The 17,243-nt window shown below is 47.0% G+C and overlaps 1 protein-coding gene across 15 annotated transcripts in view; it reads right to left on the bottom strand.

Moving 5' to 3' along the window:
• JARID2 (jumonji and AT-rich interaction domain containing 2) overlaps positions 1-17,243 on the bottom strand; it is a 256,732-nt gene that overhangs the window by 175,519 nt on the left and 63,970 nt on the right. Inside the window, exon 1 of one of the 15 annotated variants that reach the window (XM_082731809.1) lies at positions 11,276-11,518. The exons of 13 other annotated variants lie outside the window; for them this stretch is intronic. The gene's annotated coding sequence lies outside the window, so the exon portion shown is untranslated. Of the gene's footprint in view, positions 1-11,275; positions 11,519-17,243 lie in introns of those variants that run through there. One more of the 15 variants, XM_082731813.1, reaches the window with a different exon arrangement.

Below are 17,243 nucleotides of genomic sequence, written 5' to 3'. Positions count from 1 at the left end.
CACAGGCTGGACAGAGTGTGAGCAGTCTGACCTGCATATTAAAGATGGACCTTCCTGCTTAAGTCGGGGAAATGCTAACCCTTAAATGGGGGTTGGGGGTTGGGGGCGGGAGGAACAGAAGAGGCCGTCCTGTTATGTCTTGCCTATACACGTACACTCACAAGTGTATACAGGGAGTGTTTCTGGGGAGTCTGTCATGAGTGAAGGGGCAGAATCCTTCGCATTGTCACCAAAATCATGCTCAAACATCTGTTAGATCTTGGAAGGCTGTCACCTTGCCCTATGCTCCCTCCCCATGGACCATGGACCTCTGGCAGCAGCTGAATTCCGCGGGCCCATTCCTCCAGCTCAACCCTTTCCACTCTCTCCCCCCCACCCCCCAGGACTAGTCACAACCACAGAGCAGAAGCAGCCCAGGGACAGGATGGATGATGATGAATGATGATGATGATGATGATGATGATGACGGTTAAGGAGGGAAGCGCAGGGCTAAGGGAATGCCAAAATAATGCAAACAAACTTATTAAAAGGACATTTTTTTCCCTACCTCACTAAATACAAGCACCGGTACCCAGACTTTCTCTGGGCTCCTGAGTTCTTTTTCTGACCTAATCGGCTTCCTAAGTACAATGGATTTATAATGGGAGTACAGAGAGATACTCTCCTGGTTCCAAGGGAAACATGAGAACCCAGCAAAAAGCCTATTTTAAGGGCATTATATTTGGAGGCCTGCCAGTTACTTCCTAGGCTTTCGCTGCTGGCCACTGTGCACCAGCTGTGTGCACAAGGGGTGTGTGTCCCCAGCCCATCCTTCCATGGCACAGGCCCCCAAAAGGTATAGCTCTAACACACAGCAAGCAACCTTCCTACAGCAGCACCAGCCCACATCCCGTAAGCCACATAGTGCAGTGCCGTAAATGAAAGTCTCTACCAGTTTTTAAAGGGGGAAGGGGCTCCTGGACAACTAGAATCTCTCGGTTTGAGGTCACAGGGGGAAACACGTCTCGTTATCACTGGATGTGTGCTCTGAAGTCCGGAGTAAAACAGACTGAGACAGACTTCAGGCTTGGCTTTAGCACTTCTGCATTAATATGACACTGGACAACCTGGATGAACATCTTTTTTAAAAGATTTTTAGGGGCACCTGGGTGGCTCAGTGGGTTAAAGCCTCTGTTTTCGGCTCAGGTCATGATCCCAGGGTCCTGGGATCAAGCAGGGAGCCTGCTTCCTCCTCTCTCTCCCTCCCTGCCTCTCTTGCCTACTTATAATCTGTCTGTCAAATAAATAAAATCTTTAAAAAGAAGTTTTTTTTTTTTTAAGATTTTATTTATTTATTTGACAGAGATCACAAGTAGGCAGAGAGGCAGGTAGAGAGGCAGGCAGAGAGAGAGGAGGAAACAGGCTGCCCGCTGAGCAGAGAGCCCGATGTGGGGATCCATCTTAGGACCCGAGCCACCCAGGCATCCCAATCATCTAATCCTTCTAAGGACAATAACAACAAGTTTTACCAACATCCTCAGTCTGTGGCATGTCTTCAAGGAGCATGCCCAGTTCCTACAGCTAGAAGACAGCACAGCCAAAGAAGCAGCAACCAGCAGAGTAACGGAGGTAATACATGTGAAGCCTCCCCCCACCCCGCCCGCTCCACAGAGGGCGGGTACATAGTAGGTGTTCAACAAACAGTGGCTCCTGAGGCCTGACCGCCGCCACCGATTTCTGAGGAGTTCCACAGGCCTTCTCAATTCCACGCAGGGGCCTCTGCGGGAGTGTGCTTTGCTTCCTGAGCACTCGAAACATTAAGAGGTAAACGTGCTGCAACCTTTCTGTCAGGACCTATAAAAGGGCCCACATCTCGCCGAAAGGGAAAGGCCCTCCCTGAGGCGTTGCAGAAGGATGACCCGTACCTCACCGCCTGGTATTTCCCTCCCTGATCTCTCATTCAGGGGGATTCTTTTCATTCATCCTGCATCCCTGAACAGCTCCCCAGGCCGGCATGCGGTAAATATTCACCAGCATCTGCTAACAAGACGGATCAAAGGGGGCCAAAGGCACCTCTGAAAACAGTTCCATCCTGTGTGACTGGCGTTGTGACAGGACAGAGAGGTGGAGACAGCGTCCAACGGGGGGGTGGGGGGGGGAGGCTGCTCAAAGGAAGGGACACTGAGTCTTGAAGGACGAAAATGTGAATATAAAGAGGAGAGAGATCTCTAGTCAAGCTCTGTTCATCTCCAGGTACATTAATCTGATTTTTGCAAAACCTGCCTCTGAACCCAGGTTGTCCAGTCCTGTGGGGGCCTGTTCACACAAGATCCTTCCACTGGTTTCAGAAGTGTTGATCCTCTCTCTTGCCTCCTCCTCTTTCCTACTCCCCTCCCCAGCCAGACCCCACCTGCAAATTCCCCCATGCACCACCCTCCACCAGCATCCAGAATGGAAGGGGGGCCAGCTGAGTTCAGCCCCACTCACATTCCCACCTCCCTAAGACCCCACTGTCAGATCTCACCTCGGCTTCGCTAACCGTGCAACCCGAGGCCAACAGGACTCCACACTCCCACACCCTCCATCACATCACCTACCCATGTGCCATGGTGCTCACAGACTCAAGGAGGCAAGAACCTTCCAGAAGTCTCCAGATACCAACTGAACATGATACATACCATCATTTGGGCCCCTCAGAAACTGCAGGTGAGGGAATAAACTATGATGAACGAGAAGGGAATATTGTGGAAGCCAGGCAGAAGGGCCTCCTTTTATGAAAAACACTAAAGATGGCATATCCTCAAAACAAAACTCTATCAACAATCAAGTGTTTCAGATCCACCCCACCCTCCCCCCCCGAACGCTGCTGGTAAATTAGCCCACACACTTGCACACCCAAAACCTGTGCCCCTTGGAACAGCCAACCCTGTGTCCTCAACCAATAACAAAAGGCAGGACCACGGGTCATTGTGGAGGTGTCAAATTAGTAATAAAGTCACGTTTTTTAATCAACCAATCTCAATGTATGGACCTCATTTTAAACCAACCTTCAGAAACAAGATGAGGGAAAGACAGCACAGAACCTCTGAATGCTAATTATTTGGGATTAAAACCTATCATATATATTTTTTTAAAGATTTTATTTATTTATTTGACAGAGAGAGAGAGATCACAAGTAGGCAGAGAGGCAGGCAGATAGGGAGGAGGAAGCAGGCTCCCCGCTGAGCAGAGAGCCCGATGTGGGGCTCCATCCCAGGACCCTGAGATCATGACCTGAGCCGAACGCAGAGGCTTTAACCCACTGAGTCACCCAGGCGCCCCTAAAAACTATCGTATGTATTACCGGTATCCTCATCCTTTTTTTTTTTTTAAGGATTTTATTTATTTATTTGAAAGAGAAAGAGAGCGCGCGCACACGAGTGGGGAGGGTAAAAGGGAGAAACAGAACCCCCACCAAGCAGGTAGCCCAATGGGGGGGGACTCGATCCCAAGACTTGAGGATCATAACCTGAGCCAAAGGCAGTTGCTTAACCCACTGAGCACCCAGGTGCCCCAGAATCCCCATCTTTTAAAGACGAATGATGATACGTTTACCAAGTATATGACACCATATTCGACATATCCAAGTGGAAGCAGAAGCACAAGTGAAACCAAGTCGACCACGAGCTCGACACAGCTGGGGCTAAGAGAGGAGTACGTGGTGGCATATTATATTATTTTTACCACTTTTGCAGATATTTTCAACGGTCTATAATAGAAAGTTTTAATTTTCTTATTTTTTAATTAATTTATTGATGGGTAGGGGGCAGAGGAAGAGGGACTTAAGCAGCACGGAGCCCCATGAGGGGCTCGACCTCACGACTCTGAGATCATGACCTGAGCCGAAATCAAGAGTCAGATGCGCAACCAACTGAGCCACCCAGGCATCCCAATAACAAGTTTTTTTTTAATTTTTTATTGATTAACTGGGGAGTAAAGCAATAAAAGTTCATTGAGTGAAGATAGAGAAAAAGCTCTAAAAAGTGAGAGGAGTCCTGACAGGGTTGCCCAAAAAGTTTTTTAAAGGGTGGAAGGTGTTTAACTCCTCCAGCAGGAAAGGTTTTAAGCCAGAGAACACGGAATTGGAGCAGCAATGTTCACACTGCTGGGTTTCAGGATCTCTCTGAACTCTGAAAAATGACTGAGGACCAAAAGCACTGCTGTTTATGCGGGATACAGACATACAGATATTGATAGAGACCGGAGGGAAACTTTTCCTAACTTGAAAGTTAAGTTTCAAATTGGTGTGCCTAGCTGGCTCAGTGGGTAGAGTGTGACTCTTGATCCCAGGGCTGTGAGTTCGAGCCCCAAACTGGGTGTAAAGATTACTTAAAAATAAAAATATATATACATTTTTTTTTTTAAGTATCAGGACGCCTGGGTGGCTCAGTCATTAAGTGTCTGCCTTCGGCTTAGGTCATGATCCCAAGGTCCTGGGATCAAGCCCTACACTGGTTTCCTTGGTTTGTGGGGAGCCTGCCTCTCCCTCTGCCTGCTTCTCCCCCTGCTTGCGCTCACTCGCTCTCTGACCAATGATCTTTAAAAAAAAATAAAAATAATCAAGTTTCGAACTAAAACCAAGAAAATTTTAAAATATATATATTAATTCATTTAGAAAATAACTACCAAATATTAACATAAATAACATTCTTTTGAAAACTGTCTCTTCCAAAATAAAAAAATTTAGTGAAAAATGAGGCAATGTTTCCTGCTTCTGCAAATCTCCTTGATGTCTGGCTTGAATCAGTCAGCTGGATTCTCCTACCCAAATTCAATCTGATGTGATCTCACACATCATGTAGCATCTAGAGCTCCCTGCCACACTTTTAGGAGAGAATGACAGGAAAAGCAGGAATACCTCTTCATGTGCAAATGCCCGAAAAGAGACTCTGAGAACCCCAGGATTCCCTGGGTGGCACTTTGGGAACCACCAAGATGGAGGGAATCTCTGGGGGAAAAGGCAGGATTTCCTTGACACCAGGCCTAGCAAGGACCCTCTAGCCTCCTTTTTAATTGTGAAGTAAAATGAGGCACCAAATTTAAATACCCAGAGTTGGCAAAAAGAACGCCCCCTCCCGGTACACATACCACGAAGAGGAAGGCCAGGCCCTCCCGTGCAGTCCCACGTCCATAAATCCAAGACAAGCTGTGACCATCCCTCACAGGAAATCAATATGCTCAGTCTCCAGACAAGCATTCTTCTTTTAAATTAAAAACAGAACAAAACCAGACAGGTCAGAGTATGTCACGGATAAATAGAAATCATTTATTAATATGGCCGAGTTTTGTGAAACGAGCTTCAGTTCCGCATGTGTGTGCACAAAGAGTGGGTCTCAGTTCAAAATTTCTTTAGTGCAGATACAAACCCAAGTTTACAAAAGTTTTTGTTTTTTCCCTTGAATGAGTATCCTTTTATTTTTTTTTTCTTCTGGTTTTATTTTCAGGGTTTTTTTTTGTTTGTTTTTTGTTTTTAAGATTTTATTTTTAAGTAATCTCTCCACCCAACTCGGGGCTCAAACTCACAACCCAAGACCAAGAGTCACATACTCTACTGACTGAGCCAGCCAGGCACCCAAAAAACGACCCAGTTTTAAAAGGGGCAAATAAACATATGGAAATATGCTCTACATCTGTCAGTCACTAGGGAAATGCAAATTAAAACCATAGTGAGATTCTACTACACACCTTTTAAAATGGCTAGAATTTAAAAACGGACCGCACCGAGTACAAAGGAACCCTCACGAGCCAACTGAACCCTCATGCGTTGCTTGCAGGATGCAAAAGGGTACAATCTGGAAAAGATCGGCATTTTCTTGTAAAGGTAAACATGTGCAAGCAATGAATACCTAGCAATGAATGAATACCATAACCTCACAAAAAGCCATACACAGCAGCTCTGCCCGTAACTGCCAAAGACTGGAAACAACCACATGTCTGTGAGCTCACGAAGCGACAGACACCAACTGTGGTCCGTCCAGACGCCAGAATGCCACTCAGCAGTGAAAAGAAACGCACTTCTAGCATGAACAATGTGGATAATCTCAAACGGATTAAGAAACTGCACTCAAAAGGATACATACTGTGTGATTCTACTTAGGACATTCTAGAAAAGTCAGAAAATCTAGAGAAGAGACTTGATGGGTTTACAGGACAATGTGCATTTTTCACACTTCCTAGAACTGTTTACCTAAAGTAGATGAATATTATTGCATGCTAATACCTCATACCTCAAAATGAGTCTACTTTAGAAGGACAAAGGTCACAGGTATGCCCCCAAATTCTGGCACAAAACACACTAGTGCTGTCCAACAGAAACAGAATGCCTTTTAAAACTATCAAACAGGGGGCACCTGGGTGGCTCAGTCGGTTAAGCATCTGCCTGCCTTCAGCTTAGGTCCTGAGACCAGCATTCTGGAATGGAGCCCCGAACCAGGCTCCCTATTTGGGGGGAAGCCTGCTTCTCCCTCTGCCTCTGCTGCTCCTTCTATTTTGGCTCTCTCGCTCGCACGCTCTCTTTCAAATAAATAAAATCTTTAAAAAAGGTATTAGAACTATCAAATGGCCCCAATAAAATTGCTAAAACAGGTGACAACTGCAATTCAAATGTATCTAAAATAGCATCACTGAAACATGCAACCAACATAAAAACCAAGTTCTTTAGCTCTATTTTCATATTACAAAGACCTAGAAAGGCCACGTGTATGTCCCACGGATAGCACATGACAACTGAGACCAGACACATTCACATGGCCAGGGGCTACCTTCACATCCGAAATAACTCTGAGCACTTAAGGCGGGATCTCGAGGAGAAAGCACAAAAGGGAAAACAGCATGATGCTTGCTGCAGAACCCTCCCCTGGTTTTACTCTTCGGGGGCAGGCGAGAGTCACCCCCAGACAGGATCTCTCCTGTGCTGTGGCACACCCAAGCTGGGCTGCGGGAGTCTCTCCCCGCGAGCACCCGCACCCCCACCCCCCAGCCCATTCCTCCAACTGTAAGAAAGGAAAAAACCAAACACAACAGGTAGCTACTCCCACGCGATTCAGACAGGCTTTAATGGAGGCAGCAAGGAATGCAGGAGAAATGCATTTGGACAACGAGGCTGTGCCTGCTTGCCCAGCAGGCAAAAGCCCACCACCCACACAGATCTAAGAGATTCCTTACCACAGCTCTGGGGGAGCAGAAAGGAAAAAGCCAGAATGATTCTGTTGGGAAACCTACATACACTCACTATGCTGCAGAGAAAAGTAACCTCCAGTCCTGGTCGCTTGCTACCCCCAGCACTTCCCAGAACTGCAGTTCTAGAACGAGCCTTACCACTAGGACCCAATCGCTCGGAGCCCAATCTCAAATGAACCAGGTGATTCAGAACAGCTTGGCATTTTTTTCTTGCTTTGGTTTAAAGAGGATGCTGTTACGTTTATATTATGGTTATGTCTGATCTTCTGGATTCAGGGTGGCAGGAAGCTTGAAGACACAAGCATCCGTCTCTCCTTGTCTAGCCTGAAATCTCCCCCTGCCGACACCCAGCCCCACCTTACAGATCCCTCCTACACTGGATCGCCCTGCAAGAGGAGCTCTCTCTTTTTTTTTTTTTTTTTTTTTTTTTTTTAAGCTAAAAGACTGAGTCTGATTCTGCCGGAGGCTTAATGCAGATGTTCCCTGGCTGCTGGCTGAAGATACTGCCCAGGGACTGTGTTTAGACAAATCCCAGAAACAGTTCATGAAAACTCACATGTCCCGGGAACTATTCTAGGCTTTGCTCATGTGGTTCCCACTCCCTGAATCCTTACAAGGTAGGCACTATTACGGAGCATCCTCCTGTTCTGCAGGAGAAGGGAAAGGACTTGGGGAGAATGCTGCTCAAAACACACACCCAGGGCCCCTGGGTGGCTCAGTGGGTTGAGTCTCTCTGCCTTTGGCTCAGGTCATGATCTCGGGGTCCTGAATGGAGTCCCGCATGGGGCTCTCTGCTTGGCGGGGGGAGCCTGTTTCCTCCTCCGTTCTCTCTCTGCCTGTCTCTCTGCGTACTTGTGATCTCTCTCTCTGTCAAATAAATAAATGAAATCTTTAATAAACACACACACACACACACATAACCCAGGCATCTGTCGAGACCTTCTTGAGCCCAGGGAGTTCTCTAAATGATAAAACATTTTGTAACCCATCGCAAATCCACATAAAATTAGTCTAGAGAATGATGACAGTCATGCTCTCACGACCTGAGCTCCCTGTTCTTTAACCAGGGACAGAATCAGAGCCACAGGGGCCCAGACACAGGCCCTCTGTTCTTACTGTCCCTTGAATGCTAAGGTCCAACGAACAGTCATCATTCCATATACTTCTTAGTATGTGTGAAATTACATTTATGAGCTTTTCATTCCACCAATCAAGACTATGAAGATTTCCCACCCTCCCATCCATTCCAATAGTAGAGAACCCTTCCCGTTATCGAATTAAAATGCTATTCTAACTTGGGCTCTATTAGTGACCGACTTTACCTATCTTCAAGGGAAGTCTTTTTTGTTATTGTATCTGTGTTAACTACTCACCCAGAGGGCAGTAGTCGTTTGCAGATACAAGGGGGAGGGGTAGGAGATGAGGCAGAAAAGGGGTTTTCTGCTGACAAGTCATGAAACAGCTAGGTCCCCCAACGCACTCAGTCTTTGGTTCTGAACAGACACCCCGGTTTCACCGCCACAAATTCCTGGGCTTTGAAACAGGGCAGAAAAAACAAAGCTTCAAAACAGATGTCTTATGACACAAACCAAAAGGATTTTTAAACTTGCTAATACATTTCCTGGGCCCTGCTATCATATTTAATCTTTATGCAAGGGTGCACTTTCATGTTGACAGCGTGTTCTAGTCTATAACCGGAATTCTGAACACTCCACATGGCCATGGTGAGACTGTTATTGTACAGGGCAGACAACGAACTTGTAATTATTGATTGGAGGGGCACCTGGGGAAGGGACCAGTGGGCTAGGGGTCTGCAGCTCTGGCCACTGGGATCCAGCTCCCCTGCTCAAGATCTTGTGATTTTCTTCCCAAAATTCTTTCAACATGCATCCAGCACACCAAATGCTGCCTTATACAATCGAGTAGAGATCTTTTCGGTGAATGTTATCATTATGATACACTGCCTCCCTTCCCCAAATCAAAATGCTACAATTTCACAAAACTCCACAAACAAAATGGGCAAATGCACCAGTACCAGAAAACTGCTGCATTCCAAACAGCAGATCATACTTCATACACAGATTAAAATAACCAACAGTATCATCGTCTTGTGTGCCACTGGCTAAAAATACTACAGACTGCTCTTTATTGGTTTTATTTTCATTTGCAATAGATGCAAAGTTTGAGGCCATATGGTTAATTCCACAAGTGAAATATGGTTAGTAATTATTTCTTATATTATCCATTCTGAATAACATCTAATCTAGCTGCTCTAAGAGTCCTGATTAGATAAGGAGGAAACATTTCATGTCATTAGCTATACACAGTTTCATCTTGTTTAGGAACTGCAATTGTAATGAATACCAGATGAATGGAAAATACAGTAGGGTTCCAAAACCACCTCCAGGAATGAGGAGTCGGTCAACACTTCACCGTCTACTGCAACCCCGAGATACCTCTGACCTAGCCCTGAGTACAGCCACGGAGTTCCACAAAGTCCATTTTTCCCCACATCCACCCATATATTTTACACACTGGCTCATTCCAGTCAAGGTTTTCCTCTTTCCTTGTCAATCAGTCATGACAGAAACAGAACAAGGTTAACCCAGTTTGGACCGCTATACACAACCAGGACTCTACACTTGCATCCTAATGAAATATTAAGGTCCCTGGAATTGGGGGTGGCCGGGGTATGCGGAGGACTGAAACAGCAATGCCGCCTCCGTCCTCTGCCCCAGACCTCCCCACCCCGGAGCCACTCCAAGTCTGGGCAGTTTTTCTTCTCTTTTTCTTTTTAATTAATTTATTTGACAGAGCACATGCAAGAGAGAGGAAAACACAAGCAGGGGGTGGGAGAGGGAGAAGCAGACACCTGCTGAGATGCGGGGCTCCATCCCAGGACCCTGAGCCCAAGGCAGACGCTTAACAACTGAGCCACCTCGGCACCCGTTTTGTTTTGTTTTTCAAAGATTTTATTTATTCATCTGAAAGAGACGGGGGGGGGGGGGGGGGGGCGCAGGCTCCCCACTGAGCATGGAGCTCCATTCCAGGACCCTGGGATCCTGACCTGAGCCCGAAGGCAGACGCCTAACCGACTGAGCCACCCAGGCACCCCAGTTTTCATTTGTGCAACATACGGGAAAACACCCTGGAGGACGGAGAAGCTGGGGAGCGAGCGCAGACTAACGGAGCTCTAATAATTTAGCCGCGTGAGTCTGAAATTAGCAGCTTGTTATTTACACGGATGCACTCCCCGGCTAGGGTGTGACCCAAGTCTCTCAGCACCTCGCTCCAGTTCAAATAAGGAAAAGAGTCACGGTGCTGAACTTCTCTGAAATCAAAAAGGTAAATGAAGCAGTGGAGCAAGAAGCTTGATTATTGCATCAAATTTACATAATTTGCAACCGTTGATTAGGTGGTTTCTCCTCATAGAAAGTTAAAGGGCCATCCTCAGGGTAAACCTCATGCTCCCCTGCTCTCATACAGAGCGCCCCCGTTGCCCAATTCTGTTCCAGGAACCAGAGACAGCTCGTCCATCACTCGCACACCGAACGGCCAGCGCGGGCCCGTGTCCAGAGAAAGGTGACATACGAGACAGGGACCATCAGAGCCACGATCCTAAAATCAGGTCTAAGGCGGCAGGCCCTCATTGGTCCCAGCTCTCCAGACAGGATGAAACATCTGTTTGTGTCTCATGAACCCCTTTGATGATTTATAACATTCCACAGATCTCTCGGCCCTCCCCCCAAGAAAGTGAATAAGCCATGAAGCCAATCATCCTTTCTCTGAAATCACCAAAGGCCCCATTCCACCCCTCCCCGCCGCACCCCCCCCCCACCAGCTTAGCTCAGAAAACTGATTGGAACTGAACGTCTGGGCTGCTTCCTTATGCCCTTTTAATAAAGCCAACCACAGCAAAGAACACAGAAATTAGTGGCAAGTACAGAGCTTTTTGCCACTGGGATTCAGAGCTTTGGACAAGCCATTCCGGCTGTCTGGCTCCAGCTCTCCTCCAGTAACCACCACCCCCTCGCCGGCCTGCCCTACACCACCCTCAGAGATCAAAGGGAGCACTTACGGTTTATAACATCCTGAGCAACCTGGGAATCCCAAGAGGGTTTGGTTACCTTTCCCATCCCTCACTGTCTCTGCTCCAAAACACGTTTTCTCATGAGGCAGGCCCGCCCCGGCACAGCCATACCGGGGAATCAGGCCGGTCCGAAACGACGCTAGAGAGAGGGTGGGGGTGGGGGTGGGGGAGGCCCGCGGGGGAGGGCCAGGACAAGCTCTTCAAGGGTGTGTGGTTCTCAGACTCTATTTCCGGCTAGAGGCTGCATGGCAAGCTTCTCGTTACAGATGAGGTAGCCACAACAGCAAAAACCAAGAAACGCCCAAAAGTTCCTGTTGCACGTGTAAAAACGTCCCCGGTATCCAAGGGGGGAATCCTGCTTCTTCTACTGGAACCCCTGCGTGACTGCAGAGAGTACCCCCAAAACCCAAGCGGCAGCTCCCCTTAACTTGCCCCTGACTCTCCTTCCTTTTCCACTCATCTTTTAAACCTGGGCGCCTGGGTGGCTCAGTTGGTTAAGGTTAAGGTCTGCCTTTGGCTCTGGCTCTGATCCGGGGTCCTGGGATAGAGCCCTGCACCCCTGCTCAGCCTGCTCGGCCGGGAGTCTGCTTCTCCTGCTGTCTGCTCATGCTGGCATGCGGGCTCTCTCTTTGTCAAACAAATTTTTAAAAATCTTTACTTTATAAAAGTAAAGCCCAAATGCTGACCACAGTCATGCACCCTCCAGCCTGACCCTGGACTTCAGCTCTCTCCGTGCAGCGCAGACACAAAGGCAGAGCAGCAACTGCGTGTATGCACACTGCTCTCACTGTCCCAGTCCCTTCTGGGGCCTGCTCGCTCGGCAAACCGGACTCGGCCTCCTGTGGGCTCTTCTCCTCACCTGCTGAATGAAGCCCGGTGGCGAGGCCCAGCCAGCAGCAAATAGGGCAGGAGAAGGGAGGCGCCAACACTGCAGCTTTGTGGGAGCAGGACTGCTATGGAAAACAAACCACCAGCAGGGTTCCCCTCTTCCCTCAGCCCAGTTCTGCACACCCCAGCTCTGTGAAGTGCCCTGAAGGACATAAATGCCCCCGCCCCATGGCACAGAAGGGCCTAGAACAAATACCTACACATCCCCTCGGAGCAGAAACTCAATGGAAGAACTCACTCAAACTGAAACCCAAAAAATGCATTCCAAGCCAACGTGTCACAAACTCAGACAGCACGTTGTTGGCATTCTGGAACCCCCTGGTTACACCATAAGCCATGAGATAGCTTTGGAAGAGCTCACCTTGTAATCAGGGCAAAATTTAAGTGCAAGAGGCAAGCAAAACTCCAGATTTACTGAGGTAACAGGTAAAAACTTCCTAGGGAGTTTTGGGGGAAATTACTCTTCAAGCAAGGTTTGCAGATATCAAACCCAAGCTTCTGTTACCCACAAATCGATGCATCAACCTTTAAATGACTCCGAAGGTACAGCAAACCATGAACAATCGCCTCAGAAAACAAAACCACTGTCCTAAATGATACTTATATTTTCTCAAGTGCAAAGTAGGGGGTGGGGGAGGAGGACATGTTAATCCAGTCTCTTCATTTTAGAGACATGGTTTCTGAATGGGTCCTAAGAGCTGTTTCTTCCCCCCTTTCTCAAGGGGTTTTCACCAACAGGAAGAAATCATTTCTGACTAAAAAAATTCTATTGCTCAGTGGGTTGGGCTGCTGCCTTCAGCTCAGGTCAAGATCTCGGGATCCTGGGATGGAGTCGGCGCATCGGGCTCTCTGCTCAGCAGGGAGCCTGCTTCCTCCTCTCTCTCTCTCTCTGCCTGCCTCTCTGCCTACTTGTGATATCTCTCTCTCTCTCTGTGTCAAATAAATAAATAAATATAAAGAAATTTAAAAATTCTATTGCTTAAAAGAAAAAAATTTTTTTCTGTTGCTAAGTTGATACAATGAAGTTAAAAATTCTGCAGCAATATTCCACTTTTAATCATAAGTACCTGGCAGCAAAAGGACGCATGAAATCACGACTAGTTAAAACAGGGACTCATTCTGCGCCAGACCTACACTCATCTAAACCCTGCATCAAAGTTACTGCCGTGACTCCCTTTCCACTCGGGAGGAAGCGGAGGCGCGCACGGGATAAATGACTTGCCCACAGTCCTTCCACTAGCGTCACAGGTAAGCTTCAAACCCAAGGCCTCTGGCTCAAGCAATCCTTTCACTGCATCACGCTGCTTCAAAGGTCTGCTAAAGCTCAGCTCTTGAAAGAGACTGAGGACATTCCAAAGCCCAGAGAGAGAGAGAGAGAGAGAGAGAGGAGGATAATCTTGACAGTGACAGGATTTCAGTGATACCACTACTGCTAATGTCAAAAATGGTCCAAAATACCCTCTTTAAAAAATATATTTTTTAAAAAATATAAAATATATTTTTAAATATATTTTAAATATATTTATTTATATACATTAATATATATAAATATATCTATATTTATATATTATATTTATTTATGTATATAAAATTATATATAATTTTAAATATATATATATATTTTTTTAAAGATTTTATTTATTTGTCAGAGAGAGAGAGGGAGAGAGAGCGAGCACAGGCAGACAGAATGGCAGGCAGAGGCAGAGGGAGAAGCAGGCTCCCTGCTGAGCAAGGAGCCCGACGTGGGACTCGATCCCAGGACTCTGGGATCATGACCCGAGCCGAAGACAGCTGCTTAACCAACTGAGCCACTCAGGCGTCCCTAAATATATTTTTATATGTATAAAAATATAAAAAATTATATATATATATGAATGAACTTTTTTTTTAAAAAAGATTTATTTATTTCAGAGGGAGCACGCACGAGCACATGTGCAGGGCAGGCAGGGGCAGACGGAGAGGAAGACAGAGCCAACTCCACGCTGAGCACGGAGCCCAATGTGGGGCTCAAACTGAGGTCATGACCTGAGCCAAAAATCAAGAGTCAAGCACTTAACATAGCATGCCACCCAGGTGCCCCAAAATGTCCCCGGTTTTAAGCAGTCTGAAGCACAGAAAGTACTACCAACCTTGGAAAACCTTAAAATGGTTAAAAAGGCAACCTTTGTTATAAAATATTCCTAAATCAACAGCAGAATCTGTATTTTATCTATCTTTTCAAGAAAGACACTTGCTTTTTAGAACCAAAACATGTACAGACACCCCCCACCCGACCCCAAGCCCCTTAGCTGTACCTGAGAGGTACTAGTTGAAAAAGTATTTAACCAAATGACATTTATAGAATGGAACCAAAAGAAAGCAGGACCCATGTGAACTACCTATGCTCAAATCCTGGCTCCAGATTATGTCCTCAGCCTCAAGAAATCCAACTGAACAAAGAAGATTAATTTAAAAGCATCACTTCCTTCTTTCATGGATTTGGGAACCACCAAAAAAAAAAAAAAAAAAATCATTAAAAAAAATTTGTATTTCAACAGTCAGTCATAATAAATAGCAGGTACTAAAGAGATGGCCAGGACACTGGGCCCAGGGGACACATAACCACATGACTTGCTTTTTTTTTTTTTTTGAAGATTTTATTTATTTATCTAGAGTGTGTGAACCTGGGGAGGGGCAGAAAGACAATCTCAAGCAGACTCCAAACTGACCTAGGAGCCCAACACGGGGCTCAGCTCACAACCCTGACATCATGACCTAAGCTGAAACCCAGAGTTAGGCGCTTAACTGACTGAGCCACCCGGGGGGCGGGGGGCGGCACCAGGACTTGCTTCTTTAAAGCACTTTCCTAATTCCAGTTAAAATCTTGGACTGAAAACTCCAATCAGACCTGAATTAAGCACTGAGCACACACACCCCCTCCTTTCTACAAATAACTCAGGACGACCACACCTGATGGGGAACCGCAGGCTACCCCCCCCATTTGACCACACCCCCTAATTTTGAAGGTAGACGAACCGCACCCTAGACACGGCGGCAGCTCCAAGCACTGGTGGTGCTGGTCAGAACCCGACTCCACTCCTCCCTCTGGAGTTGACGACCCCCTCCGCGCCCCATGCTGACAATCACAGCTGTCTGAAACTGTAATTCTTCTAGATGAGGTACCAACTCCCACCTTGGTTCTCACCACCCTGGGCCAAAGCCAGCTGTTCTCACTGGGGGGAGAAATAAGACCTCACTTTGCAAGCCGCCCACACTGATGCTGAACAAAATTCCCAGAGACCAACACGGCTTCTGATGCTCTGTAGTCCTACAGTCTGCGTGGTAAAGAAGCTGACGTTTGTCCCGTCTTTCTGACAGAATCCCTGAATGTCAGTACAATGATAATTCTCAGACAAGCTCCACGCTCCTCCTGTTTCTTGTGAAACTCTCACAGGAGCAGCCAGGACCAAACTGGGCCAGGTATCCAGGTATGGTGTGAGGGGTTGGGTTGGGTTAGGTTTGGTTTTGGGGGTTTTGGGGGGATTTTTGTTTTGTTTTTTGTGGTTTTTTTTTTTCACTTTACTGATAATTCTCCAGAAACCAAGAATCGCAAAAGACTAATAATACCTCACGAATTTTTACTACAGTCCCACTTCATAGGCCCCAAAACAGTTCTTTCAAGATCTACCTTCTGGTTTCTGTGTCCCGATTCCCTCCGCCACTTTGCAAATTCAAGCTCCCTCTTCCCTGCCCCTCCAAGAGACCTCCAAGTGCATTTCCAGGGTCAACACACAAGTACCGAACGATACAGGAACTTCGGCTACTGCAGGCTTTTTACCGACCTCCCAGCACCATGTACCGATCGAAGCCATGCCCGTGACAGATCACAATGTGAACTATGTGAAATGTGAACTATGGCATATTTCAAAGTTTTCTTTACTCAACACCACTCAGGAAGCATGAAGTGCCAGGCACTGTTCCAGGGGCTTGAGGTAAATCTGTGAGCAGGAACGCGGAGATTCCTGCCCTCAAGCGTTTATATTCAGCGGAGAAAACCAAAAACGAGTGAGGAACAAATAAGGTATCAGAGAGGAAATGGTAAATGGCTAGAAACAGAAGAGCAATGGGGTAGGTTACCCTACAGGAGTGAAACACAGGTGGGGCCCCCTCGAGCCACAGTGGGCCCTCTGGGCAGACCCGCACTGGAATTCCAGGCCAACCTCACCACTCAACTGCCTGAGTTAACTTCACTAGGCTCCTGGACCGCTGGAAGCCTCACAGGTATCCTCACCTGGGATCCAGAATCAGAGGGACAGACCTTGAGCAGCAAGACAGAAGATTCTTCCCAAACAAGATATGGATGAGAAAAACAAAAGAGGTGCCTGGAGCCAAGAGGACATTTCAGCTCCCTAAGGGAGATCGCCAAAGGTGATTACCAACACCCACCCTATAAGGTCCAGGGAAAGGTTTAATTGACAATGACAAATATACTTAAGGTACTTCATTTCTTAAAAGTCCAACTGGGAGGCACCTGGGTGGCTCAGTCGGTTTAGCCTCTGCCTTCAGCTCAGGTCATGATCCCAGGGTCCTGGGATTGAGCCCCACATGGGGCTCCCTGCTAAGAGGGGAGTCTGCTTCTCCCTCTGCCTCCACTGTTCCCCACCCCTCCCCCGGCTAGGGCATGCAGAAGCACACGCTCTGTCAAATAAAGTGGAAATACATGTGGAAAGAAACTGTCTAATAACCTGTTCTTAAACAAGTTCATCTATCTATCTATCAATCAACCAGGGAATGCTGCCACCAAGTCTGGTTTCAAACTGGCTGTTCTTCCCCAGATTCGCAAGCCAAAAAAAACTCGTGCCCCTGAGAAAAAACAAAAAACAAACAAACAAAAAAAACATCATCGCTGGAGTTTAAGGGAGACCGCACGATTTAAACAGCTCTGGTTCACCACTCTGGGCTTGCACACACACTCTTGCTAAAGCGCCCAGTGCAGGCTTTGGTGTGACCAGCAACGCGGGTCACCGCAGGGCTGAGCAGATTAATCAGAAGCAGCTCTCTCTCTTCAAGATGTGGGGTCACCAGTGAA

The sequence above is a fragment of the Mustela nivalis genome (assembly GCF_964662115.1).
Source record: "Mustela nivalis genome assembly, chromosome: 5".
Classification (NCBI taxonomy): Eukaryota; Metazoa; Chordata; class Mammalia; order Carnivora; family Mustelidae; genus Mustela; species Mustela nivalis.
This window is presented reverse-complemented; position numbering and strand designations above follow the sequence as displayed.